Genomic DNA, 26,660 nt, shown 5'->3' with positions numbered 1-26,660 from the left:
AATAGATTTGATTTGGTGCTTGGAGATACTGTCTGGAAAGTTAGCCTTCCTGAAAGGTCACACTGGCTGCTGACTAAACTTGTGATTTGGCTTCCACTAATCTGCATGCCGGGGCATTGGAATTGACAGATTCTTGTAGGCAGTGATGAGGCAGGTGGTGATCGCGACTTATAAGTGCACTTTGGAAGGAATTTTGATTTTCATCCTGAAAATGCTTTTAGATGTAATTTTTAGTGGCATTATTAGTAGTTAATAGCACTTACGTAGTAGTTAGTAGAAATCATCAACTGAGCATTGATAAAAGCTCTGTCTTTCAATCAGGGATGATGGTGAAAACCATCTGAATTAGAGATATGTTTATAAACCTTCTGAAGACATACTTGAGAAATTTTTGTATGGAGGGTTGAAGGCCTATTCCAAAGATGTTGAAGCTATTATATTTTGTATATGCAGGCACTCCACATGAGATTTTGCTGTTTGGAGATACTGTGTAGGGAGAGCTATGTTGAGAGCACTTGTGGAAGTGTACAGAGGCAGAAGACATTACCTAGATGGGAACAAAATCTTCAAAGTGAGGGAGAATTTATGAATATCTACTTGACTGTAACAGTACTTGACTGACATTGAATTTTGAAACGATTAAATTAGAAATGTGGGCTTATCTTACATTATTAACATGTTTTAATTGACATTTTCCCTTTTCTTATTTGCTTCCTGTTGAGAGAAGCTGAAGTACCAAAGTGAATCAATTTATCAGATTTAAATATAGATAAAGCGTTCTATTGATCTTTACATCTTTCTTCCACTGAGGTTTTGACCCTTTGTGCAGACCTGAGAAAATAATCAGTAATATTTTTCTACGTAATGAAAATTGCATTCAGTTGTGGTTTTTCCCTTGTAAATGTTGGTGTATTTTGTGTGTGTGTGTGTGTGTGTGTGTTCTTGTAGCTAAAGCAAATACAGGTATCTGACTTATTATCAGAGTCAGAGGCCAAGCTTGTCTTTAGACTTAAAACAATAGCTTTCAGCATTTTTCTGCTTTTTAAGGTGCTTATTCATTAATTTGATTTCATATCAAGTTAGAATAATGGATGAACCCTAGTCTGTGCAATTTGAATACTGTATATAAACTGCTTGAAACTCCTATAGCAAAACATTACACTGTGCAACAGGCAGACCCTTTCTTCAGAGCACCAGCATGTAGCCCTGCTGTATGTCTTAGTCTCTTGCATTTCCAGAAAGGCAGGTGACACACATGAACCATGCCACGTGCCTGGCTGGGGAGCAGTTGCATGTGGGCTGCCCCCCTCCCCAAGCAGGTGTCCACATCCTCTGGCACTTCTAGCATGATCTGTACCTGCAAGATCAATTTGCCCAGCAGGGTGTAGAAGGTAGCATCTCCTCTGGACTGCTGCTGATCTTGCTGATGGCTCTTGTAGACTTAACATCTACTGGGGACAGCAATCCTCATGCCATCAGCACCCTCCTCTTTGCTGAGAATGAGCCTCAGCTGTTTTATTCCCACCTGAGTCCACATTTGGCTGGAGATTAGGTCACATTTTGGCTGCTCCTGTGGGTAGTTTGACAGGAAGGGACGAAGCAGGAGTGCAGCCCAATCTCTGCACTCTGTCATGAGTACAGGCACACTTGGAAGAAGACCTGAGGAGAGACATCTGATATTTCCATCTCTGAATACCCTTTGGCTTGGTGAGAAATATAATCCTCAGAGACTTTTTCTGCAGGAAGGAATTCAGTCGCTCCAGAGCAGTCTTATCCTTGTCCAGGGAATTTCTCCTTGAAACTATAGCTGAGTTAATGACACCTATAAAATATCAAAGACATCTAAAAATACAATAAAATTAGATTAAATGTTGTTATTGTTGCTGTTCATTAATGGGAAAGATGGAGCTGAAGTATCTATATCAAACTGAAATGTGTTATCACACCAGTGTCAGAAGAGAAGGATTTTCTTTGAAAAATCCTTTGTGTGATTTTGCTCTCCAGTATTTTTTTTTTGCCTGCCCATATGTTTAAATTGCTTCCCTGCAAGGAAAGGTCATGGTATTCTATTTGACTTGCTTTTATCATCAGCTTTAGGAGTTAATCATAAATAGTGTAATAGATAATGACTGAAAACTCAGATTTATTAAACCAGTGTAGATAGTGACATTTCAGATACAATCTGTAGCTGGAAGATATAATTGACTATCAGTCAGTATTTAATAAATATGATTTTATAAAATTGAGATTGTGTTTTTCCTGATTAGTAATCCATGGCAAAATTCTATTGTTTTCTGTCTCGATTATAAAAGACGCAAAACTCTGTAAGACTGATATGAAAATGAGCCTGAATGAGAACATGAACAGTTGAAAAGATGTTGAAGTAAGTTACAAAAGACTCAGGCAAGACAAATGAAGTATACTTTGATTTTGGGAATGGGTTAAGTTTATTATTGAGTCCCACTCAGCTCTGCATACCTACATTTAGCCTCTGGCAATGAACCGAAGTGTTTGCATCCATCCCAGTGCAGTGTGTATTGTGGAGCAGTATTTGGTGCACACACATGGTATTTGCAGCATTTGATCTGTTGTGATGGCTCACTAATAAAACTTCTGTCTTTAAATCAGAAGAGTTCTGTGATGGACAGACGGCGTTGGCAGGTTATACTGTTACTGGTACAGATCTGTTTTAATTTCAGACTGAGGGCTTCCTTACCTACCTCTAGAGGGTGTTCAGGTGACAGCAACAAATCACTGCAGATATAGTTCATACTGTTTTCTGGCAGGAGGATAAAGCTACTGTCTTGCAGTCTAACCCTATAAATTGCTGGTTATGTGTTGTAAAATATCACTAACATTTTTAGTTGGATTAAAAAAGACTGAAAAATTATTACAGTACCTTGTGAAAGTGATTGCACACTCAGACACAGCTCTGCAGGATGTAATTTACTAATCTGTAAACTTCTTTATATAATGAATGTGGGAGATGCAAATTCTTGATTAAATAATACCAAGTATTTATATCACTTTTGTGCTTAGTTGTTCTAGTTACCCAGCTAGCTAGCAATCACTGTCTTAGATGCTCTGCAAACAGTGACAAGCCTTTAGAGAGGAAATCCATCTGTTCTCTTGGAATAATGTGGAAAGGCAATACAGTCTCACTGGTCAGCATAATAAGCATGAATTTCAATTCTCCCCGGTTTTTTTTCTTAATTACTGCAGACAATAGCGTCACTGTCCTTTATTCAGATTGGTAGCCCAGACATCACTTTTGAGATGCACCTTTATCATTCCTAATATGAGATCTGGCTACCTAATACCTTCAAGGTCTGACCTGTCTGACACCACAGCTAAAGCTACCACTCAGACTCTCACTATTTCACTTCTTGCAGCATCCTCCTGTCAGGCTCAGCTCTGAATGCTCGTCACTGGAGCTCTGTAACCTCTGCCTTTGAGCCTAGATTTCACCCCTTTTACTGTTTAGGGAGAAAGTTATTTGTCTTTACTTTCAATAGCCGTACAAAGCATCTGGCTAGTCAGTTGTTAAAATTGCATGTATAACTGAGTTACAAAATCAGAAAGCATGCTTTGCGTGATTCATTAAGGGGGGAAAAAATAAGAACAAATGAAACAGCTCCTTTTTACTCTGTCTGACAACCTCAGGAGCATGTGCTAGAAAAGCTGTTCATTCAACAGTGAGCCACTGACAGCAGAAGATTAACACTAAGGCATTCCTAACTTACCTAACTTCAGTAAACCTGTAACAAAAACTGTTAAATTTTTTTCAACCACTTTTTGGAAATTACACTTTTTTTGGCAGATACTGAGTTGTTACATAACCCAGGAATTTCACTGTGTAACAGTTTTATTAATGTTATATGTCATGTGGTTAATGAGAGAGTTCTTTCTGCATTATTTGGTTTTGTCTGAAGATACTGAATTTGAGAAATGGATGACTTAGTGGATGGACAAGCAAAATGGCAACACAGCTTCCCAGCACATGGCAGACATAACAGGTTGCAGATGAACTAATAGCAGTAAAGACCAACCATCTCTTGACTTTTTCTGATGATGCTAATTAAATTAAAGACATTAAGTAGCTAGTAAAGGCTAACAAGATACTCAAGGAGAAGAGACTAATACCAATCTCATTGTTTCTTTGAAACAATGTCAAAACACTATGACTTAAACTTTGAGAATGTTAAGACATTAGTTGGTGTAGTATGCTTGTTTTGAGATATGTTTTCTATGAAGCTGTTTCTCTCAAAACAAGCTTCTGCATCTGCCTACTTCTGTTTTGCAGTCCTCAGTATGGAATGAGGATGAACTTCATGCTCTTGAGATGCTTTAATTGATTTCAACTGGTCATATTGCTATGAGATAATCACTAAGTCTTTTGGGACAAACCGAACTTTCAAGGACGTGTATAAATTTAAAGCAAATTCTTCAAAAACAGGGGTAAAAAAAATAATATTTTACCAGCTAACAACGAGATTAACAGATATTTAAAATTGACATATATTGTGCCCAGGTAGGCTGAGTCCACAGTGTCTGCAGCTGCAGTTCTGCTTTGGATCATTGAATACACTCAGCTCATTAAAATAGCACATACAAACCATGTCTTCTGGTTGTCTTTTATGTTTGCTCTCTTAATGCATCAGAGGACACATAACTGTAGCAAATCAAAAGACAACCCAAACCCAGTTCTTGAATCCTCACACTTTTTAGTTTAGGCACTCTCATCTTCCCCAAAGACAAAGCAAAGACTGCCAGCTCTTTTATCCTGGGAAAAACCAACTCTGGCAAGACTTGGCTATTCCTTTTCATGTGTGTGAAGTCTTTTGCATATGAGGTGAACAAGTGTTTCTAGCTTCTTACACCAATGGAAAGATGAAGAAAACTTCTGTTTCTTCTTAGCCAATCTCTCTCTCTTTTTTTTTTTTTTTTTTTTTTTTCTGAAAAGCCATTTAAAGTGGCTTCCCTTTGAGTGGCTTTTTAGCTTCTCTGCCAGTCAACTTGTTCTTTTTTTGGTTGTGCATGGTTGCTTTCCTAAGGCACTAATGATCTTTTACTGCCTCTATGCTCTCTGATTAACTCAAGTCTCCCTCACAGGACCACAGGAATGGAACCTACAGGCTTGATAATAGCCATCTATGTGAGAGGACCCCATGGACATTGTTCAGAGGTGAAAAGAGTGCAGCTTTTATCACAGTGATTTATTTCCTTTAAAATTTCAGCACACTGTTTTGGCCTTTCAGGAAACTCTCTGATGCATTCAAGCATATAAATATATAAAAATATATATAAAAGTGCTGACATACATCTCTGTACCCATTAAATAATAAGTAGAGAACATGACTTACAGTTTGTTGAGTCAAACATTAGCACTTTTGGATAGAGAAGTCTTTAAGAGGTACAAATGGCAAGCCAAATCCTAAAGCTGTGTACCAGCCATTAATTCCAGTCTGCATCCAGCAGCTCTTACTCAAGCAAAATACCGATGAAGTAGTAGGATCCTTTATCTTAGTATTCTTGAAATTTCCAAAGGTGCTGTATAAGTTGGAAACCTGAAGGAGAATTTGTTTTATTAGCACTGTTTTGTCACTCTCTTGTGCAGTACTCATGATGTGATTGCTTATGCTGCATCAGCTTCAGCGTATTACATGCTAACTCACCTGCAGCTGCAATGGATCACAATATGCTCTTGGCAATGTTTTTAGATCGTTGCTTTAACCATTTGCAATGAATAACAGACTGTGTAAGTGGCAACATGCTTTTCCTTTAAAAGTAGTCATTAAGATAGTGCTACAAAAGTAACCATAGAGTTTGGAAAATGATGTGGTACAAAATAACATATTTTGCTACGTACACTTTTATTCATTTCTGAAAATGATTGTTCTTTTGCAGGCATGGGAATCTGGATATGTTCCTAATCTAAAATCAATAGGAAATACTTCAGTTGTTTAAATAGCTCTTAAACATATTTTAGTTTGATAGCTGATTGTATATTATGTTTGCTGCCTTTGTGCAAAGCAGTGTTTAATAGCACAGCTTGCTGTATAATGAATATAGATGAAGACTGTTCTTTATAATATCAGTCTAAAAAAACACCATGTATTTATTCATCTAACGTGGCTGATGTCAAGTTGCCACACTGCTTGGAATTTATTGCCACATTACTTGACACATAGCTATCAACTAAAAGAACTCCTTAAAAATTGCAACTCAAACTCAAGACTTACCACTTCCCAACTAGAAAATGACCTTGCAAGTTAGTCTGATGACTGAATTAGCAAATAGATAATGGTTCTGTGGAAAAGGAGCTACTAATACAAAGTTCTCAGTATCGATCACTTATTGAATTTTCTTTTAATTATTGTCCTTTTTGCCTATGTATGAGATGGTTATCAATGTCTTAATTGCTCTTTAGTTCCCCTGTCCCACTCTTTTAATATCGTTATTCATTTTTAGCTTTCCTAAAATTTAGACAGAAAGTATCTGGGGACCCTTGAATACCCTTGTGGCATGAAAACAAATATCCTCACATTCTCATGATGAAATACATTTTCCTTTTAAATCTCTGGTACCAGTTTTGGTCCAATTGATTTGCATAACATTCCTTCATAGTATTCTGGGAAAAATAAAAATAAAAATAAAAAAATCCCACCGTTGTGGAGATGTTGGGTAGGTGAGGAGACCTGGATGAGGGTGGGATTTGTTCGGGTGATCGGGTCTGTTGTCCACATGTCCTGGGCCAATTGCAGAGTACTGCATCATAGGTTGCCTTTTCGGTTTAAGGTTAATGACAAAGCCTCAACCCTAATTGCCTGCTAGCTAAGTCTGTTTTTATTCCAGTCTGTGTTTGTCATAATTGAAAAGTAACTAAACCTGGTTTGAAGATTCAGCCTACAAATAATTATTATCAAGCAAAAATACTTACATTTCTAAAGATTTAAAAAGGTGATAGACAATAATCAAAGATCAGAATTATCACTGCTTTAGTGCACTTACCATAATTTTATGTTTAATCCTGCTCTGTAACATTCAGTTTAGAGCACTTGGTCCTCTGACTCAAACTGTGCAAAGCCACGGTGGTGATGATATTCTTAGCTGTGCTGAGGACAACTACTACTTTAAAACAGTTTCCTGTTGTGATCTTCTTCCTTGCAGTGTGTTGTATACCGATAAGTCACAACTTGCAGCTTATTGCTTAATTTAACCATAGCTTGCATCTCATAGTTTGATTGGCTGGCAAAGCATGCAGAAATTCTGAGTCAGATACACCTATTTCTGGATGCCCAATATAGTTAGGTGCAGCCCTGCAGCAACATATTTTGTGCAACTTTCCATGCAGACAAAATACAAAAATGAAAGTGATGGTTTAAAAATTCTTTGAAAAAAATTGATGTCATTTAACTTTGAATTATGATTATATTTGTTTTGATGAGTCTTTTGGTAATAATGAGACTCTGCAGCCTTTATAAAATTGCTATTATAACTTTAATACATATGAAATGTGCCAGACAAACATTCCTGGAAATTCTGGTGTGCTATATAACCTCAGAATGGTGATAAAGAACCAGCATTGTTATTAAATTTCACAAACGTCTGTGCTAGTTTTCTGTAGTATTACTTTTGAAAGTGAGTTTTGTTTTTGTAGACTCTGTAACCTGGTTTGCATGACCAGCCTGCTAAAAAAGTATGCTGAATACTGCCATTAGGTGCATGACATCAACTGAAAAAAAAAAAAGTCTGAAAACAGCAGCTTGTATTCCAGGGAGGACTGCTATGATTTGCTGCTGATTTTTGACTCCTAACAATTGGATTTGAGTCTGTTACTAGCAGAAGGAAGTGGTTTGTCTAGGATTGTTCCACTGAAAAGGAAACATATCTGGAAAATGTTTCCTTGTATTTGGAGAGTAAGGCTCTATTGAACAGTTTGAATGTAAACTGCATGAAACGTGATTACATGCTTAATTGCTTGTGTGTAAATAATGGAATGAAATCCTTTTGGGTAGTAATTGACATACACCTGGAAGCAATTAAGTAGAGCAGTTTATAATATTGGTTTCCCTGAAATACAAGAAATATATCAATTCTTACGGCACAAAATCACACACCTCCATGTACTGCAAATATTGCCTCCTAAGAGAACCAGGTCGAAACCAGAATCTACTTTTAGATCTGTCTTTTGAGGTCTGCCCTTGTTCTATTTGATTCATTTTTAGAATTGGAATTGGAATTAGAAATAGAATTGGAATTGGAATTAGAACTCATTAGTGCTGAAGGAGCTGGCAGACATCATTGTTAAGCCACTCTAGATCATCTTTGTCATGGCAATCAGAAGAGATGCCTGAGGACTAGAAGAAAGCTGATGTCACTCCAGTCTTCAAAAGAAGGAGGACCCAGGGAACTACAGTCCAGTCAGCCTCACTTCAGTCCCTAGAGAGATGATGGAACAGCTCATCCTGGAGGCTATCTCTAAGCATATGGTAGACAAGAAAGTGATCAAGAGTAGCCTGCATTGATACACCAAAGGGAAATCATGGTTAACCAACCTGATTGCCTTCTATGATAGGACAATTAGCTGGATAGATGAGGGGAGAGCAGTGGATGTTGTCTACCGTGACTTCAGCAAGGCTTTTGGTACTGTCTCCCATCGTATTGTTATAGGCAAGCTTGGGAAGGGTGGGCTGGATGAGTAGACAGTGAAGTGGGCTGAGAACTGGCTGGATGGCAGGTCTCAGAGGGCTATGATCAGTGGCACAGAGTCTAGCTGGAGACCTGTAGCTACTGATGTTCCCTAGGGCTCAGTACTGGGTCCCATGTTGTTAACCTATTCATCAATTACTCAGATGAAGGGATAGAGTGCCTCCTCAGAAAGTTTGCTGTGATACAAAACTGGGAGGAGTGGCTGATACCCCAGAGTGTGGTGCCATTCAGAAGGGTCTAGACAGGCTGGAGAGATGGGCAGAGAGGAACATCTTGAAATTCAAGTGCAGGGTCCTGCACCTGGGGAGGAATAACCCCATGCACCAGTACAGGCTGGGGGATGACTTGCCAAAAAGTTACTCTGCAGAGAAGGACCTGGGAGTCCTGGTGGACTAGTTAACCAGGAGCCAGCAATGGGCCTTTGTGGTATCCTGGGCTGAATTAGGATGAGCACTGTCAGCAGGTTGAGGGAGATTCTCCTCCTCTACTCAGCCCTCGTGGGGCCACATCTGGAGTCCTGTGTCCAGTTCTGGGCTCCCCAGTACAAGAGGGACATAAAACTACTGGAGACAGTCCAGCAAAGGGCTACTAAAATTATTAAGGGACTGGAGCATTCTCACATCTCACATGATGGAGCTGGGCTTGTTCAGCCTGGTAGAAGAAAGGACACAGAGTGAATCTCATCAATGTGTATAAGTATCTGAAGGGAAGGTGTCAAGAGGATGGAGCCAGACTCTCCTCAGTGGACAAGAGGCAATGGGCACAAAATGAAACACAGGACGTTCCAGCTGAACATGAGAAAAACTATGTTACTGTCAGGGTGACCAAGCACTGGCACAGGTTGCAGAGAGACTTTTTAGAGTCTCCTTCACTGGAGATATTCAAAAGCTGTCTGGACACAATCATAAGTAATGTGTCCTAGGGACCCTGCTTTAGCGGGGGGGGGGTTGGACCAGATGATCTCCAGAGGTCCCTTCCAACCTCAGACATTTTGTGATTCTGTGAAGGTGTGTGGGGCAGGGAGGCCTGGCTGTCCTGGCATCCTTCTTGGTGCTGTCAAACTGGTGGTCTGCTCTTGTTGCTTTAGTTACTCCAAACCCGAGTAGTCAGTCCTGAAGTATTGTGAATACTACAGTCAGATTACTATATTTTTATGTTTACATTTAATTAATGTTTTTCTATACTAAGTATATTAGAAAAAAAAAGTTGTCTTATGAGTCTTGTTTATTTGCCATATTAAAAGTCCTTAGCATGTTGTTTTTTTTCTGTGAAATCTCACATATAATTAAAATTAAAAATACACTACGTAATATTTATATAATGCAGAACTGTATTAAATAATTAAGACTAGATTATTCAGTTTAATTTGTTTATGATGCATTTTATAATCCAGTTAAGTAGATAATAGAGGTAAATGCATTCCCTAAAATTCCATTAAATAGCATGGACAACATGTTTAATTACCAAGAAAGGAAAAATGAATTAACACTGGAGTTGCAAAGAGTAGAAGTGTAAAGCTGAAGCTGAAATTCCAGGAAATTGCTGTTTGTTTTTGTTTGTTTGTTTGTTTGTTTGTTTGTTTTTGGCTCATTTTTAAAATGGAAGAAATCTTTCCATTACTTTTTATAAAGATACCGTTCTAGAAACCATGCACACGGTAAGTGTGTAACAGAATTAACTCCTTCCAGTAATGGAGTCACCAAGTAAATCAATTACAACAAATTCCAGACCCACCTTAAGATACTTCCATACAATTAAACTAGAGTTTTTATACACACATACATACATAAGTAAGTAAGTACAAACATGCTGTTGAATATAGTAGCTCCTGATGTCAAGGTGAAATAATGCTTTCCCCTTTCCACACCACTGATGGCTAACTTGCACCACAGTTGACTGACCATCTTTTCTGCCTTCTGGCAGGCCATGGGCCTCTTCTGGATATAGCATGATAATCCTCTAGCCTTTTGACATAGTCTGTGGGGAATTTTTGGTCCCAGGTATCCAAAAAAAGGGAGAACTGTTGCAGATCACCAGAATATTAATTGTTTGTTGTTGTTGTTGTTATTGTTGTTGTTTGTTTGTTTGTTTTTATATCTATAACTTAGGTATTTTATGACCTACTGAGTAGTGTATGATGGTGTTTGAAAGTTGTGTGTCTGTAGTGTATGTTGTAGGATGAAGAGAGACAGATCTCTGGCCACTTCATTCATCTTATGCCCTTCTTCCCAAAGAGAAGAGCAGTCAGGAGCAAACTGTTCCCTGAACTGTAACCAGGCTTAGTCCTGGCATTCAGCAGTACAGTGCACAAGGCCTCTTCCTGCTCTTCTTCTCTTTAGCAGTGTAGACATACCCAAAAATGCCTACAGCTCCTTTGCAGTGCCTTCTTGGGACATAGTGTAGAAGTGGGGATTGCCAGCCAGAGCTGATGGAGAACAGGTTTTGCATTGTGAAAATGTGGGATTTAAAAAATTCCATCCCAAATTGCAATGAGGAGGTGTCTTTCACTGTTTCCCAAATCAAATGTAAAAAATGTGACTTAGACAAATGTTGTGCTTTAGTATTAGCTATTTCATACTTTTTTGAAAATGTGTTGAGCCTCACTTCATTAAGAAGGCTTTTTCACCTGAAATGATGAAAATGCTTCACAGACTCCTCAACATTCCTGTGAAGGAAGACAAAAACCAATTATTTCCATTTGATGAAAGTTTTTGATGCTTGTGAATCAGTATTTTCCTTCAGAAGAACATTAACATTTTTCTGAAATATCCCAGTCAGCTTTATTCTCCATCTATCCTCTCTTTTTCACTTCCCCTCTTCTCTTTGCCAATGACCAACATGTAGAAATGCAGTGGGAGTCCTACTAGAGATTTCTAACTGCATTTTTCATGAGGAATTCACATGGAAAGGCTGATACTCTAACAGAAGAGCTTCTTCACTCTGGGTGGTTCTCTAGGGAGCACAGTTCAGTATTAAAAGTACAAGGTAAAGCTGGGAAGCTGAAAGAGAGTGGAAATAGTGATGAACACTAGTTAAAAGCATTAGAAGCGGCTAAAGAATTTGGTAGGAAGAACCGAGCTTTAACCTTTCATCACCTCTACCCTTCCAGAAATGCAAAATTACATGAAAAGGTTGGTGAACCTGGGTGGTTTCTGAAACTTGGTGACTGAGGGCACCATGCTTTAAAGCCACAGGAGTTGTATGTGTAAGCACGCATTTCATCCTCTTTTGAGATTCAGTTTTCTGTGTTCTCGGTGACATCTTCTGTTTGTATCTAGTGTTTTCCAAGGCTTTTGCTGTAAGGGAGCCAAGGACCTTGCTACAGTGCCATACAGCAGAGCTTAATAACTGGCAACCCAGTTGGCTGCAGCGTGTAACCAGGCTTGCACTGTACCCGCACCAAAGAGACTGGCTTTTGCTTTTGCTGTTATCAAGGGCACAGGTCTTATCCCCCATTACTGCAAACATAGCTCTATACTGTGGAACGATCAATATTTGCAAACCTTTAACAAGCCAGCTGTAATACCAATGTGTTAGTTCTTCCAGGCTCCCTCTTCTGTCCCACTAGTGATGCAGACATCCTGGGAGGCTCTGACTACAATGAGATGTTAGTCAGTTAGTGTCATCATGTTATTTGCTTACTTTTACCTGAAGCCTGATATATCTAAATTATGTTTTAGAAGAGTATTATATTCTCTCAGTCACGTGTACACACACACACATGTGCACACACACACACACACACATACACAAAGGTGAATGACTCATGTCATATGTATTTCTTTCTATATATTTAATTATAATTTTTCTACCTTGATGTTTTACCTTAAAGATCTTTAATGAAAAGCAAGTGGACCAATTACCAAGTGCAGCATTTCTGGACTTTTTAGAAATATACTTTTGGACTGAAAAATAATGAGTGTAGTAGTATTTTTGTGTTTAGAAGTATGATGTAGTATTTTTAAAATGTTTACATTTATCTGTGCCTAAAATACTTTAAAGATAAAGAAATCTTTTTGTTATGCAACTAATCAGAAGATAATTCATAGCAAAATTGCTGTTACAAGTTAGAAATATTCTTCAGGTTGTTTAACATTTCTCAGCTCCTTGTTGAAAGAATGCAAATGAAGCAAGGCAGTAAGTGAAGACAAGCTGATGTTACACTCTGGTGTTGCTTCTTTTAAATTTGGCTTAAGGCATAAAATAACAGCTTGAGAAGCCAGTGCAGCAAGCACTAACTTTTGTGATTCATTTAAAGTAGTCACATTTTTAAACATGAAGGAGCTTTTTGAGGCTATGCTCTTGACATAAAAAAATATTCATACAAAAATGTGCCCTTAAATGTGCTTATGTTTTTACTGCCAGGTGCTTCTGTAGCAGTAGTACATGTGTACATGTTTCTTGGATAAGGAAAATAACCTAAAAGCAGTAGTGTTTTTTTTTGTTTGTTTGTTTGTTTGTTTATGTTATGTTATGAAGCATCAAGCAATCAAGCATCATTCAGCATTGAGTTCTGGGAAAATAATATGTTTTTTGGCAACTTTTGTTATTGCAAACCTTACTAATCTCAGTTAAGAGTTGTTTCTATAGGAGATCCATGAGGAAATACCACAGCAACCTGTTGGTCATGTTGCAGTTGCAAGTGCAAGGGAAGCAGATGGCTGTCGGCTCTTGAGCTGCTTTACTTTGTGTTTCTGCCCACCAACCTGTCCTGTTGTCTGCCTGCTTGCTCGGGCTGCTTTGCTTCTGGTTTGCCATTTTCCATCTGCGTTTACTTAGTGGACCTCTCTGCTGCTTGCTAAGCAGTAGGCAAGCTGAAGTGAAGCCCACTGAGCAGAGATATCCACAAGTTTGGTAGCTGGGAGTTAGGAGATCTTAACATGCTTCCACAGACTTTGATATTCAATAGTTTAGGAAAGATTCTGCACCTAATATTTCCTCCAATTAAATTCATAATTAGAAAATATTTGGAATTTTTACCTTCTTATTAAAAAAAAAATAAAAAATGTGTGTGGGAATTATTTTGCCCAGTTCAGATCTTGAATATTTTGTACTTTAAATAAATGTTTTGATTGACATGAAAATATGTAACATACTGGAAAAAAACTGAGCCAGACCATTTTCATAGTTTCTATGTTTGGTATCTGGGGAAAGTTCCTCATGGAGTTTCTTGATGCTCCTTGACACCTGCTACCCAAAGTTTCACCATGAAAAAAAAAATTCCTGATACCCTGTGACATAATTCTTCTCATTCTTCTTCTGATGGTCCTCACTCTCTGCATGAGTAGGGGCAATGGGCATGGCTGACAACTCTAGGTTGCATATTTTTTTAAAGTTAAGGTTAGCAACTAGTGCTAGATATCACCGATGATACCTAGTCTTGTTTCAGACTGCCATGTGGACTGCACAGGTTAATTTTTATAACATGCTGAGCAGGCACAACATATTGAAATGCAGTGGGAGTTAGTTTTTGAGGCCCCTGAAGTTCCTGGAAGTGCCAGTCAAATGCGAAGCAAAACCTTGTTGGGCTTGGCAGGAAGTGGGATTGTGGTGAGCCCGCTTATCAGCAGACCTATATTTCTGTTGCAGTGTGTACTGCAATTTTAATGTAGTTGCCACACATTTTGTAAAGGTACTTGGCAGCCAAACAGCTCCATGTTTATTGACCAATTCCAAGGTAATACTGGTTACCCTGTTCTCCAGGCCCTGTTTCTTGGTCGTAAAGTCAGCAATTAATAAAAAGCAAGACATGCTGGGTGAGTGGAGAATTGGTGTGATTTTAATTAACAGGTAGCTCCATGAGTAACAGAATTAATAAAACTTGGAATTACATTTCTGGATTAATTTCCTGTTTTGGTGCCTTAATATGATCAGAGCTCAATCTCAGGCATTTTCTTCAGTGTTGGCATTCAGAAGGTTTATCTCCTGTGCATTTCTTGTGTAGTGAGAGCTGTGTAATGTGCTATGTCTTTTCTATGGCAAATAGTTTCTTTCACCTGCCGGCTCACTTATTTTCATTAAATATGTAAGAAGGTGACGTTTTTGTGAATTCCCCCCTCTGTCAGGTCTGATCGAAATCTGCTACCACGTTGAAACTGACTTGTGTTGAGGGAGGCTGGGGCAGGCAAGCATGCACACAAGCAGCCTGATTGCATAAGTCTTGTTTCCATAAGAATCCAGCTGCAATCCCATTGCTAGCTCAGTCTGTTACTCAAGAGGACTAAACTGACTGCATTCCCAGGAGCATACAGTAACAGTTCAAGTTTACATGGCATTTTTTGAGAACACGCTTGGTTTGTCCAAGTAAGGACAGCTGACTCAAAGGAGTGGTGATGGCAGTACCAGTTTTCTTGTACCATAAATATACATTGTGCTTTGCAAGGAAAAGATGAGTATCAAAGGTTAACCTAAATGAAATGCAAATCACAACATATTCATATTGGCTTGTCACTTAGGTTTCACTTCAGGTTCTCATTCACTTTCCACTGTGAATGAAAACAACATTCCCGTTGAATGAGAGTTTTCCTGGAAAGACAAATGTTAGGTACCCCCACCCATCTTCCTGCTGCTTAATCCCTGTGGACATAAAAGAGTGATGAATATGAAGATGAGAAATCACACCCTTTTCCCTTTACCAGCCTGGAGAAGTGTTGATATTAAGCAATGATAGTGCTTTGTGCAGAGTTGCCAACATTTAGAAGTGTTATCCAAAGAAAACTCTCTAAATAAACTGGGTGCCCACTGGACTGCAAGGAGTGAATAAACAGAGAGAGGTTGCCAAGAAAGTGGAGTACAGGGCACAGCTTGAACATGGCCAGATTTATGGGGTGGATGAAAGAGCCATTGGGGAAAGGGCTTTGCACCTTCAAAAGCTTCCAGAAATGTTCTTACTCCTCATGGAACTGATATAGCCCTACTGTGGGAAATACATTAAATTAGATTGCAAAAATACTTGAGACTGTATGGAGAAAAAATAAAAACAACAAAACACTGAAAAGCAATAACTCAACTCAGCTTGTATTTTGTACAGTAAAAGCAAAAGAATAGTTGAAAGTTTTTCTCTTCTGCCCCTTAGTCTTTCACAGCAAAAACATTAACATCCTACATTTTCATTACTGAATAGCATCTTCTTTGTATTGATTTTGAAAATGAGGCTTTATTAGTCTTGAATAGAGACTTTCACTAGGGTAGCCATTCTGTAGAGTACCAGTTTAGTTATCAGTTTGAACTCTGCTGAATAATCTGTTTTGCTAGTAAATGATTTTAGTTTTAAATCAGCATATTTTAATATGGAGCATTTAGAGTGACTGCTGGTCTTCACTACATACAGAAAATGCAATAGTCTACTTCAGCAGAATAACAGGTAATAGTATCTTTCAATTAAATTTTCAGCAAGGCTATGCACATTGTTGTTAATCAGTGTTGATCATTCACAATTAGATATTGGTGGCAAAGAAGATTCCCACCAAAGCAAGTTTGTTTTTTATTTCATGGCTTTCAGGAAAAAGTGTTTTTTTTTTTTTGTTTTTTTTTTTAAACTCTTGTTTCCTACTGCTGATTTGTAACTCTGAGAAATGCATCTTTTCTAGATTTTTTTTTTAATTATTAGTATTTTTAATTATTTTTCCCCAGCTTTAGCTCCAGCAGCTTCAAAACAAAACTCTCCGTTTGTCTGTACAAAACTAGTGACAATATTACAAAAATACATACAAAAGCAGTGAATGGGGTTAAAAATACTGGTCTCAAATAAAAGGCACACATCAGTAATCCTGATGGACCAAATGCCTTAGAAACAGCATACTTAATGTTAGGTACACAGTCTAGCTGATTAGGAGAAATGAAGAGATTAGGTGTATGTGAGCATTTAGAGGATATTTGTATAGAAAGATTCAGTTCTAAACTTGGCAGGTAACTTAAACATAAGACTTGGCTGAGATAATATAGATACCTGTAGTTTAAAAGCTGCAATATTTTGCTCCATTACACCCTGTTCCCTGTACATTTGAATTCAATCGCAAATCCGTGTGCTGAATGTTGTGGAGACAAGCAATATGATAAGGCATGTACGATAATGTTCCTCTTCTGAGTTCCTATTTGAATGTCACCAATTCAATGGCTAAAAATTGTGTCAAATGAATTAGATGATACCTATTTTTGGACATGTGTCTACAACACAAAAATCTCCATTTTACTTGCCATTAATTGACAGGATGTTCTTGGCAGAGAGGTTACAAACTGAAGTTATTGGGAAACTGAAATGCTATTTTTTTCAAGAAGAGGTCATGGAATGGTTTGGATGGAGGGGAGGACCTTGGAAAGAGGGTGGTTATATGGGTTTTGGTTGGCTTTTGTGTGTTTTTCCCCCAATATAGAAAGAACATTGTTGTCTGTCTGAAACGAAAAAGAAAAACAAGCAACTAAGAACCAATGCCTGGCATTCCTTTTTATTCTGCATATACTTTCCTTGTCTTTTTTTTATAAGAGAATATTGGCATTTTAACAAGCTTGTTAGTAGCATTTTAAGAATACCGAAGAAAACAAATCAATGAGAGAGCACACATTGTTCAATCAAGAATTATTTGCTAGATACTGATGATTTTTGAAGTACAAAAACAGTTTCTGAAAAACGTAAGTTTAATGCCAAAACTTTATCGGCAGTAAATGTGCAAGAAGTTAAAGTCTGCATCCCTTTTAGGTCTCTAAGATTTGTAGAGTTGTAAACATTCTCGCAAAATTGCAGAATGCCAACAGAATTCTATTAAAATATTATTATAAAGTTCTTTATAAAAACTTTTTTTCCTATTTTTGTTTTTATTGGCTCTCTATAGGATATGGGTTCATAACCCAGTCATAATCAGTTCCACTCTGAAATTAGAAATGGGAATGAAGCCACTTTTCCACAAGTTAGACAGTAAAGGCTGTTTCTGTGCCAGCAAAAATTCAACTAATAGTGGTTCTTCCTAAGAAATGAAGTACAAGAGGTGATGTGTAAAAATGGTTTTCTTGATTAAATGTGGTAAGAAAAATCATTGAAGATATGTTGTGAATGAATGCAATTCATTCCTATCTAGATCTGTAAATTTAAAAACGAACATTTTGGCCATTTATTTTAAAAAGTTTTAAATATTTTAAGCATGTGCCAATATAATTTATATTGTCAGTTAATATTTTATATGCTTATATCCGTAGAAGTTTCCAGTGATTATTTAAAGTTTGTGGACTTCTAAAGCAATTTAACCTGAAAACAAATGCAAAGAATTGTGAAGCAGCTGTTAATTATTTCTTAGAATCCCACTTTTTTTTTCTTCTTAGAATAAAATTCTGGAATTTAGAGGAGTTGGAAAACCAGAAGAAGAACAGAATTTTCTTAATATAAACATAATATTATGGTTATGCCTAATTTGTTAAAATAGATTGTATTTGCATGTTCAGTTTCCTTGTGTAGGCAATATGGACAGAAATACTCCATTCCTATCATGTTGTAGAGTGATATGAAATTTGAAATGAATGATTTTATTTTAGTTGTAATACATGCTGAAAATGAAAGACAAAGTGTGATTACTGTATGAATTTGTGTGCATTGTGGAGCTTGTGTGTGTGCTGTGTGACCTTTCTAGAAGGTTTTTCACAAGTTTGTCACCTGAACATGCAGATTATTGAGGAAGGGTGTTGGTGGTACTCTAAACTGGGACATTGTTCTCTCTTGGTCACCTTGGAGCTTCCCTGGCAGCAAGAAACCTTCAAAGGAGTCAAGGGCCTGGGTTGGCAGTCTGTACGGAGTAAAGCATGAAGGAAATTGTTCCTGTCTCCAGAGAGATACCTGAAGTTGAGGTGTGTCTCAGCAAGCCAGTGTGCTGAGGGGCCCAAAAGCAAACTCCAGCAAAAGGACTGAAAATGAACTTCCTGATGTTGAAAGTCTTGAAATTTCCACTTCAGAAGGATAATTGCTGTGGGATCCTGGAGAAGAAGAGTTATCCAGATTTTCGCATATGACATTTAATGCTGTAGATAAAAGAAACCATTTTCTATTAGCAATCTCAAGGTAAATCAGTTGTTAAAAGACTAGTGCATTTTGAACTAAATTTTTAGCTTGATTACATATGCTGAAATACTTGTAATCCTTACATTTTTGGTGTCTGCAAAGTGTATTCCAGAATCAAAAACACTGTTTAGTTAGAATCTATTTTATGGCATGTTCTTCAGTGAGGATTATGGACATACGATTTACAGTTTGTAAATACACGAAAATGAACACTGCTGCATAGTGCTTGGACATAATTTATGTATTTCGTGGTCATAGATCCAGTCAGATGAAAACATATCCATTCAAAGAAAGTTGTGTTGCCAGTTAATAGTTCATATATACTAACAAAAAATAAAGTTAGATGATGTCAGAGGAAAAATTGTGCTCCGTGGCACACTGTATTTTGCAATAAACAAGGTACAGTCACATTGGGTGTATGACAGATTTTTGGTATTATTTCTGTTGGCTATGCTGGTCTTTTGGCAACCTTGATCAAAGAATTCATGTCAGAATAGTCAGCATAATCCCAGAAGCAGAAATGGGCTGTAAGTCTTTACTAAATAATGACTAAAACCATTTAAACAAGGTTTGAACTGAGGTTACAGATCTAGCTTGAAGCTCCAAGCTCACCAAATGTGGAAAAACAAGGAAGAGTGCCAGTTTGATTAAAAATATGATGCATGTTGCAATAATAGCAGTTATATATCAAGTAACCAGAACAGTGGATATTTGAGACACCAGATATATGCTATTGATAGACCTGCTGAATTCAAAGTCGTTCATTGAAAAGCAGCAGATAGTTGTGTGCAGAAGCAGAGTGGTGGTGTGTGGGGTGGTTTCCATTGGTTTGCTTCTTTACCCACAGAAAGTGTTGAATTGAGTTTCATGGTGCAGCATGACGTCCCTTACCTTCCTGGCTTGCTGGTGGGAGCTCTACCTGCTACATCTCCTAACCAGGTGCATTTCATGATAAAGTTACTGAAGACCGTAAAGCTATTTTCTATGTTCACTTAGTAACATTTGAGACCTTTTTGAGTATTTCATCTTGTCTAATTTTTGTCATGGTGAAAGTTCTCATATGTTCCAGACATGCTTTGTCTTTTGAAAGGTGTTGTACACACCTTGTACCAAATACACTACAGCTGTTTTCTTGCTCATAAAGCAAGCAGGGTACTGAGTTTCATGTTTCTCAACAGGGACCACATTGAGTATAACCATTTATTTTAACACTCATTCCAATCTGCAACCCTGGATTTCGCTACCTGTCTGTTCTTTTCCTCCTACCTATTTTCTTTCGTATGTCCACCAAGGACATTTCTTTTTCTTCTTAGTGACTGCCATCTTTTTCTTTCCATCTTATTTTACATCTTATTTCCATCTTATTTGGCATTAGTAGACAGCACTTGGGTACTTTGCATGTTATTTGGTGCTGTCAGTGCCAGTGATGACAATTTTTCTAAGTTTCACATGGCTGGCAAGAGACTTTCAGTGTGGGTTTTATGGGTGTCCACTGAACCCCAACCAACTGCTGCAGGAATATCTGAGAATCAGGGAAGAAATCAGAGGTGGACACTTAAAATGGGTGTGTATGGAGAGAGTTACTTTGGAGTTACAGTGGGAGCTCCACACATTTAACATAATTTTGATGACTGGCAACAAGCTTTGAGCAGAGTGAAGGAGCCCACACTGAGGAAAAGCTGATGTGAGCCACAGCCTAAACATAGCCACACCAGAACATAGAGCTCCTCCATGCAAAAAGTGGGCTTAAAGCCTTGTTTTGGAATGGTTACGTGTTGGGAGCTGCAACATGCCTAACAGTCCATTTATATTCTTTGGAAAGACAACAGCATAACTCACTACTACCTTGATGATGAGCAGACAAAGCACATAGAAAGTGTTGCTAGAGAACCATGTAAAGGTCAGGCAAACTCTGTTGATGGCCAAGAAACAGAGATGGTTGCTTTCAGGGACCATGGTGACTGCTTATCCTCCCCCATCCCGTTGGTGCTACATGCCTGAGTTAGCACTTCTCCAAAGCTCTTAAGGGGAATGGAGCTTGGAGATAGATAACAGGAAATGGCTCCTGTTGATGTAAGGGAGATGTTAGTGCTGTGAGCAGGGCAACCAATGCTGTAGCTCTGACTGCATGTTTGTGCAGCCACCTCAAACCCCATCTTAAAAATAAAACAAGGGCTTTGAAATAAAGTAGTCATCCCACTGATGTGTTTAGTGTCTACTAGATTTGAACGATACTCTGTTCTGAAGTAGGCAAATGAATTTAAAGCAGACACTCCTGTGTTTTTTGTTTCTTCAGTATCACTGAAAAAAAAAGAAAAAAAAAAAACACCACTCTTTAAAATAAGGCAACTGTCATTGATACAATATGTGTAAAATGTTGGGGTGTTTAGAAAAGGAAGTGAGAGGCATGTGTGTCATCTGTGCAGGAGGAGCTGGGAGCTGTGTGGTCCCAGCTGTGCTTGAATGTGCTCAGCCTGGTGCTCCTCGTCTTTGCTCTTGGCTTCAGCCATCAGGTGTCAAGGCAGCATCCCAGTATTGGGCTTTCAGCATATTTCTGAGATAATTAAAGATGTGGACTACCAAAAGCCATCACCATGCATTCACCATGTGTTTCAGGACAACTAAATGCTAGTTTAGTTCTCTGAGGTGTTATCCCCTAGGTGTTAGTCCTAGCAGATCACATCATACAGAGTAGAATATTAAAAAGAGTCAATCTCATGAGAAATTAAAACAGAAATTTCCATTATTTTTCGTGTAGTTGGGAGGAACATCCAGCCAACTGGCATGCTGGCATCATCTAAGGTGGATACAAATATCCAGTTTTCACATCATGGAAAATCACATTGTTCCATAAAGAGGCCATACATAATGAAAGAAAACAAATAACAATGCACACACTTTTCATGTCCTGGGAAGAAACAGCAAGCTGAATTGTATAAATGTTAATCATGTCATTTACCCCATGCCAAAAGGTTTTTGGAGGCCATGGTGATTAGGACTATGAAAGAACACATTCAAATTACAGTGGAATTTATAAACTGACGTTAATGAAAAATTAGTGCTACCTGTCACATAAATATATGCCATGATGAATGCAGATTGCAAAGTTGGAAAAATATTTTGCTTTAGAGAACAGCTTTTTATAATAATAGACAGTGAGGCCAATATAATATACTAAAGATAAATAGCTTCTAACCGAAAACTTTGTTTCCCTTGTTTCCCATACCCTTAACGTCACAGTGAAAAAATGTTTTCCCTCATTTTAATACTCTTTCCAGCTTGATTACATTTACAAAAAGAAGCCAAATTATTAAGATATTAGTTCTTTTAGAAGGTGGAAGATTAGGTTAAACAAGCAAAAGGCATTAATTCAAATTTTGATGAGGATTCTTGAAACTGTTGATGTAGAATGCCTAGGTGTTCCCCACATTTTTAAGATTATTTTAGAGTTTGAAATGGTCTCCTTTAAAAATGAGGATTGTGTTGTATAATTTATACCCCCTTTTTAAAAAGAAAAATAAAGCTAGGTGCTTGTTAAATCACTTTTGGTTAATCTTGATTACCTTTCCACCAGTATGCCACCAATGGCATTTCCTGCAGAATACCAAAAATACAGATTCAAAACCATAAGTATTGGGAAAACTAGTATTTTGCTATCCTTCTGCCCTTGATTTAGCTCTGGGTCAGTGTAAAACAGAGCAAATGTTTCTGTAAGCAAGTACAGTACAACAAAATATTTCTGGATCTATGGATAATCTTCCAGGTCTTTTAGGGATGAGTGGTGGATCTGTATTTGTAGTCTGCACTTCTATGTGGAGAGTTTTGCTTCTTCACTGATGATGTGACTATTTTAAAATGCACATGGTCAGTTTTAAAAGTTAGATGTTCAATATATTCTTTTTGTCATTTCTTTCCTCTTGGATTTGAGAGGTACCATTAAATTACTTATTTCTGTAGCTTAACAAGGTGTGTTTGAAAGTCTTTGCCATTAAAGGCTGATCTGAGAGCTATTTCATGACAAGGCACTATCTTAATCAGTGAGGAGTACAAAAGTACCACTGCTATCCAATAATTAAGGTTTTTAAACATCAGTAGATGATGGTTTTGCATATCACTGGAGCTAGACGTTTTCAAATTGAGAGGACTGGCACTGGAATTAAAGCTTCAGAGCTGATTTCTGCCCAAAGGCTGTACATAATTCATAATCTACAAATATGAATTAATTAAATTAAAAGAACATTACCTACATGTACAAATGATACAGATTTAAAACCAGCTGTAAGTAACCAGAGGTGTGAAACTCTAGTCTGTCTTTTTATCCTGCTCAGTCAGTTTGCCTTGCTTCTTAATTTGGCAGCTTTGTTGCCTGGTATATTCTACAGCATGGAAACAAAACCAGAATAAATCCCTGGTCTAGGAATCCAGGCAGTCCAATTTTCTTCTGTTTTTCCTGTTTATCTTGTCACTTAGGTCTTACCCTGTGTTTGACAGGGGTGTTATTTTTCTGGTTGTCCCACACCTTGCCCTATGTTTCTGCTAAAGCAAAGGGCAGAATGCATTTTTTTTTTCCCCTCGGTTATTAGGATAACAAAGTATTGCACATTATGAAACCTGAGCAATCATTTACTGTAGCTGGTACAGTACTGTGCAGTTTCTTAAGGACCAGAAAAAAACATAACATTTACAACTATGGAGCTATGGGAATATTTTCCTTTTGATCGGGGTGACTTCCTAGCCTGGACACGTGCTTGCAAAGCACATCCTTTTGCACGGCATGAATTCACTCCAAACACAACAGCAGCCTCCAAACAGAGCAGAATTTCCCCTGGAAGCAGCAGTCCCCCAGACAGTAGCAAACTATCTCCCCTGCTTCCTGTAAGTGATAGCTTGCTGTTTGTATCCCCAATACGAGGGATATCAGAACTTGGCTTTACCAGCATTGGCTCCATCCCTTCTCCTCTGCGACTCTCAGTGCTGTTTTCTACCTCCTGTAATGAAATCCCTTTCTTGCCCCCGTAATTTGTGTGCCCAGCTTTCACAGGACTGTTCTCCATGGAAACCCATGGAAAAGCTCCTGAAACAGCTGAGGAAATGTGTTAAGAATTGTTTTGTGTCTCTGGGCTTTTGGTGAAGTTGTTCTTTTATGCTTGTTGCATGTATGCAGTCAGGGCCTAATTAAACTCTGCATTCTTCCACTGTTTTTTTCCCATTTTTGATATTTAAAAATAAACCAGAACTAAATGCTGACATTTAAGTTCTTGGTCAGCTATGCAGCTGGAGAGTAAGTGCTGTGTTTATTTGCAAAGGAAGTTGAAAAAAGAGTTGTGGAAACAAGACTCCTCGCAAAGTTTTGCTGTATTGCATTTCCCTAAATGACAGGCAGCAAGATGTAGGTAGCCAGAAAGTATGTACAGATTTCAAACATTTTGAGGATGACATTTCAAAAAGAAAAAAAAAATACAAACTTGACACTGGAGACAAGGACGTGACACTTGTCTAGCTTTGTCATCTGGGATTGATGAGTTGAAATCAACATGTTACTGCCTGCAACTTGCAAAGAAAGTTAACCATCTGCACCCTCTTGTTCCTCCAGATTTCATCTGGAACATACAGGACATAATGGGAAGACTAGAGAGAATTCAGGATGTTTAAGATTTTTATTTGCTAAGCAAACTTTAGGCATCACATGGACAAGGTTTTGTTTCAGCAGCAATCCAAACCCAGTTTGAAAAATAATACTAAGAATTGGCACAGAAATACTATTCAAGTACAGTATAATTGTCAGAGATAGGATATGTTTGCTGGTTTAGGAAAAAAAAAATAAAAAAAAAAAAAGAATGAAAGCTTGTTTCAATTTGTTATTAATGCATGAGCTACATCGTGTTGGTTTTGTTTTCTGTTTTTTGTTTGTTTTTTTTACATTATGCAACCTGTATTAAGCACTTTGTTAGAAAAGACTTTTTACTGCTAATGATTCAAACTGTGTTCATACTGGTTCATACATGAATTTCTACCCAAATCAGTGAATAGGGTGGGAGTAAGGATTCTTCTGTGAGCTTGGCTTTGCAGAATTGAGCTCTCATCTTTCTTGAGCTTTCACTGCTGTGGTTTCCTTGTGGTGCATGTTCATCTTTGTCTTCATTATTGATGAGTATACATATATGCTGTCTTTTTGGGGCTGCTGCAGAAAGAACATTAATATTTGGTCATTCAGGGAAGGTAAGCAGTCTGAGGTTCCTAAAAATGCAGTTATAATTCAAAATGAGATAAATGATGTAGTTAAACAAAAGGTACCTCTTTGATGTCATGCTGGTACAGCACATCTGCAATTGCAGTGCTACTTGGAAAACTTTGCTGAGAGATAGGTAGGAGTAAGTGGAAAGCTTAGAAAGAGTGGTTCAAAAGCTTAAGCTTTCTGTGCAATATACTGGGAAAAACGGGAAAAGCTGAGTGGGTTGAGATTTTTTTCTTTGCCAAAAAACACTTCTCACATATATGATGTGGCAAACCTATGAGAAAGATGTTTGTGCCATTTTGTATTTTATGCTTTTTCCTTTATAATTATTTATTTTCATTTTCTTTTTTAGCAGAAATACCCAGAGTGGGGGAAGACAAATGTTCTCAGGGCTGACTATGCCTGTGAGCTGTGATAATGTGCATACAATCCTGAACAATTTGTTGTTTCTGTGTTCAAAAATGATGAATTTCACATGTGAGTTATTGTACATGTGGCTCTGTTGTAATGCAGCAGAAACTTAAGGGCAATAAATGCTGTTTCTCCTCTCTAACTATAACCTATAGTTAGAGAACTGAGAGAACTGATATAATTGCTTGCACTTAGATTTGACTGATGTTTCTCATCCATGTCTCAAGGATGACATATGTGTATTCATATTTTTTAGATGTGGGCCACACTAGCAGAGATTTTTTTTCTAGACACGTTTTACCTGAATTGTATTGAAAATAGTCGATTAAAACATTCACACAGAAGTTTTGGGTTACTTTTAGCTACCAAAAATAAATGAAAACAAGTAACCAGGAGAGAAGCTGTCTAAGTTGCTTTAGAGGAGAGGTTTGCAGCTGTAGATGGGTCTGGCCGTTGTGGCAGGCCATGCAAATACCTGCTGGCATTTGATCAAATTGAAAGCCTTTTAAAAGGAAATTGAAGAGAAGCTTGGTAATAAGTGTGGCTGGTTAATTCTGTCAGGTTGATGACCCTGGGATGCTCCAGCTGGGGTAGGGAGTTGGGAGTGACCCCAAACCTGGTTATCTCTGATGAATCATAACTGACATCATTTTAGCTGTTTTGTGAACCACAAGTCACCTCAGAGGTGCCACTCACATGGCCCAGAAAAAAACTCAGGCATCCCAAAGAGGTCTGCTTTGGTCGCATGGCTGGATGCAAGCTGGGCTTAGAGGAGCAGCTGCTCCTGCTGTGTGGAGACCTCATGTCACCTCCGTGTTGGCACCAGTTGATGGCTGACCTTGGGCTAAACTGCTGTGGAAGCCAGCATGAGTCCCCAGGGAAGGGAAATTCAGTGATCACCTCTAATGCGAGCCCTCCCTTCCCTGTGGCTGCTGACAGGAGCATTGCTGCCGCAGCTGGCTCCCGGTCCACCCAGGGAAGCACCTTCCTGGCTCCAGCTGAGAGGAGCTGGCATGGTTTGGACAACTGCAGGCTCCAGGAGCATTGGGAAAGGAGCCAAGAACGATGTACCAGCTAGGTGTCTCTTCCCCCTAGATCTTTTTTGAAGGTACTCCTGCCTTTCCATAGCCCAGAGCTCAGGAGCAGCTTGCCTGTAATGTTCACCCTTGGACTTCTCTCACTAAAATTTACTTGTGTTTTCAAAATTGCCAAAGGTGGCTAATTATTCCGGAGACAGCTGGCAAAAAGGGGCTAACCAAG

General features: G+C 38.2%; 1 protein-coding gene and 1 long non-coding RNA gene across 3 annotated transcripts in view; one reads left to right on the top strand and one right to left on the bottom strand.

The window, feature by feature from the left end:
- KCNQ5 (potassium voltage-gated channel subfamily Q member 5) overlaps positions 1–26,660 on the top strand; it is a 288,690-nt gene that overhangs the window by 9,750 nt on the left and 252,280 nt on the right. The gene's annotated exons all lie outside the window — the stretch shown is intronic.
- LOC101794526 (uncharacterized) lies at positions 1,490–7,392 on the bottom strand. The gene is made up of 3 exons (XR_216539.6): positions 7,012–7,392; positions 5,364–5,567; positions 1,490–1,822 (listed from the first exon to the last, which is right to left on the bottom strand). It is a non-coding gene; the product is annotated as an uncharacterized lncRNA (long non-coding RNA).

This window comes from Anas platyrhynchos, chromosome 3 (assembly GCF_047663525.1).
Source record: "Anas platyrhynchos isolate ZD024472 breed Pekin duck chromosome 3, IASCAAS_PekinDuck_T2T, whole genome shotgun sequence".
NCBI lineage: Eukaryota > Metazoa > Chordata > Aves > Anseriformes > Anatidae > Anas > Anas platyrhynchos.
Note: the sequence above shows the minus strand (reverse complement) of the source record. Positions and strands in the feature narration are given on the sequence as shown.